The sequence below is a fragment of the Otolemur garnettii genome, unplaced genomic scaffold, assembly GCF_000181295.1.
Source record: "Otolemur garnettii isolate 467f Iridium unplaced genomic scaffold, OtoGar3 scaffold00076, whole genome shotgun sequence".
Lineage (NCBI taxonomy): Eukaryota > Metazoa > Chordata > Mammalia > Primates > Galagidae > Otolemur > Otolemur garnettii.
The window spans coordinates 2178582-2181771 of record NW_003852471.1 but is presented as its reverse complement, the minus strand read 5'-3'; the positions used below and the strand labels follow the sequence as shown (position 1 = coordinate 2181771).

The 3190-nt window shown below is 42.1% G+C and overlaps 1 protein-coding gene across 1 annotated transcript in view; it reads right to left on the bottom strand.

Annotated features, from left to right (window-relative positions):
- ARHGEF26 (Rho guanine nucleotide exchange factor 26) overlaps positions 1 to 3190 on the bottom strand; it is a 122390-nt gene that overhangs the window by 19050 nt on the left and 100150 nt on the right. The window lies entirely within an intron of this gene.

Sequence of the window (3190 nt, the reverse complement as noted above, 5' to 3'; positions counted from 1 at the left end):
CCTCCCAAGTAGCTGGGACCACAGGCGCCCGCCACAACGCCCGGCTGTTTTTTGGTTGCAGCCGTCATTGTTGTTTGGCGGGTCCGGAGTGGGGATTCGAACTCGCCACCTTAGGTGTACGTGGCTGGCGCCTTAGCTGGCTGAGCTATAGGAGCCGAGCCAAGAAGATTATTCTTAATCTTCCCTATATTTTTCTCTCAAAAAATATCAAACACAGTTACCATTATAAAAGCACAATATTTCCTTCTGACTAAGCCTATTGGTTCCTAAGATAGTGATATGTATTAATTAAAAGTTCATGCAGCAAGGTTATCTCCAAAGCTCTCCTGAGACGCCTACAGACCAACACATCTGCACCCAGGATATATCAAATGTGTCCCATATCCAAAATGAGATGTGTCAAAGTGCACGTGATGTTTATAAAAAGGAGGAAGCAGGGTAATAAACTTTGCAAATAAATATCGTTATATTTTTAGAAGACAATGCTTACTAGAAACACAGCAGTCCAATTTTTAGCAAAGAGAAACAGTTTAGAATGCTGTATCTGTGACATGCAGTCAACAGCCCGGGACTCAGGATGAAAACTAAGGGCAAAAAATAGAATGAAACAAAATTGCATGGAAAAAAAACCCAAACCTCAACAACAACATCAGAAACAAGAGGAGAAGGGGATGAGCCGGGGCTTCTTCACGACTGCCGTCTCTCTGCACCTCCTGGTCACTCTTGGTGCAAAATACAAGGTAGGAAAGGTGACTTGTTGGTCCAAGGTCCCTGTTTCCAGTTAAAAATAATTCCGCTTCAGACAGAAATTAAAGCAACCTAGTTCTGTGAACACAGGTAGTTAGGTAGGGCCTTAAACAATGACATTTACGGAGGTCTTGCAGGTATTTCCAAAGAAACAAAAGTCAAAGAAATGTATACGCTGCAACTTCCTCGTTCAAGAAGCCTCAAGTTCAGAAAAGTCTGCAGCATAAAGTACTTTCACTATTAAGTTGCCTCCAACAGAATTCAAGATCAAGAGTTCACAGGAAACTAATATAAACTGACATGAATAAACTAGTTGTCTTTTTTTCCCCTCTTAATTTTCAGAATTCACATTTTCTCAGAGTTTGCCTAAATATAAACAACAGCTAGTCTCTTTCACAGAGGCTTTCGATCTCTGTCTTTGGGGGATAAAGACAGAAGCAGCAGATCAACTTTTAAAACTGTTTCTTAATTGCTCTATTCATGATGACAACTGCATCACCCGGGTGGCCATTTGGCTCAGTTTATGCCTGTTGTCCCACCAAATGTCCAGTTTGGATGATGAACCGCAGACACCCGACCCATAGCTGCGTGAGTTCATCTCGACTGTCCATTTCCACGTGTCTGCATAGCGGTGTCACTGTGCATGTCTGAACAGGGACTTCTGCCCTCCGCTCGGTCTTCCAATACAAAATAGGAAGCAGGAAACACCGGGGCCGGTTTTTTAAGTGATTTCCTATCAGCCATCCCATGTCATTATTTTATCTGGGCTAGTAAATGTCTGTATTTTATAAATAATGTAGGCATTTCTAACTTTTTCACTACTCTTTCAGTGAATTTAATATAGAAAACTTGATTCCACGTGACAGTAGTGAAGTAAATTGGTTATTTATCCTCAGTTACCATTAAAACCCAATAGAACAAAAACTGGAAAAAAAAAAATGGAACAAAATCCAAGCTTCTCACTTGCTGGCTCCCGTATGCGCTCTCTGAATACTGAATGGAAGTTACCCCCTTCTGTCAGCCAGCACCTACTGTCTCTCGTCCTAATTCAGAAGAGTAACTCTGTTAAAATATGCACTGGAGCAGAAGCAGGAGAGGAGACTGCACAGCCCGCTGCAGCTATTTCCAGTCCCATTTCCCCTGCTGCTTCCTCACCCACGGCCAAGAAGGAGGCTGAGCTGGGCTGGGAAAGAAACCCCTTTCCTGAAGGAAGCTGATGCTAATCAAACCTGCCCGTGTTTGTCTCCGTCATTTAACAAACATATGGTTTACACGGTCTCTGAAACAATCTGGATCATGTAATTAGGAAGTTAAATTGCTCAGAAAAAAGGCAAATGGAAAAACCACCTTTCCTTGCATGTCCAAGTTTACATGAAGACTTCCTCTGATTGTCTTCTCTGTGGTCCACGCTAAGCGGCTGCTCACTGAGTCTGTCGGCTGTGGTGGTGGCGGCTGTCAGACGCAACCACTGAATCAAATCAAATCTAAGTAAGCAGGTTGCTCCATGTGTAACCAAGGTTGGGCCTCCCTGATGAAACCCTCTGTTGAGATTCTTTCTTCTTCTTTTTTCACAACATAAGAACTACTAGCAGAGGCCAGGATGAGATGGTGAACTCATATTCTAATTGTTCCGTCTTTTGTCTAACAGCTGAGGCCGTATTTGGTTCTACTGTATGAAACATCTCATCATGGGTAATATAAAAATAAAAAAAGATATACCTTATTGTGAATATTGGCTTTCTTAAAGACGAAGCATTTTCATTTTCTGCCCCATGGTTTCAATTAAGATCAGAATGTTTCCTATCAGGCATTTATTACTTTCAAATCGAGAAAACATTCAAAACTGCATGTAGCATACATATGTTTTTAAAATACCCCAACTATATATAATGTACAGTGAGCATGGACACCAACTTCAGCAGAGCAGTTACTCCAGGAAAGAGGAAGAAAGACGGAGAAAGGGCGGAAGGACTTTGGGTGGTCTGCAGTACTTTATATCTTTGTTTAAAACAAAGGGATCTGGCACAAACTTAGTTATCTATCAAATATGGATGAGGAATATTAGAATTTGATAATTTTCTGCATGGCTGAACTATTTCGCAAGTAAAAGTAAAAAGTTTTTAAATACAAAATGCATAAATGGGAAGACTATCATCACTCCAGCATCTGCGGATGCCTGAGGATAGAGCCTGAGACACTACTGGGTAATGGGATGTCTCTTCTGCCCTACCAACAACGGGCTACTTGCAGATGACATCCTGGACTGAAAAATATACTACACAGTGAGAGTGAATGCAGTATAGTGGTTAGATGGGGAAAATCCTTTCCCGTATGTGAATAATACCCACTTAGAAAACACAATGAAGGCTCAGCGCCTATAGCTCAACCGGCTAAGGCGCCAGCCACGTACACCTAAGGTGGCGGGTTCGAATCCCCAGCCCGG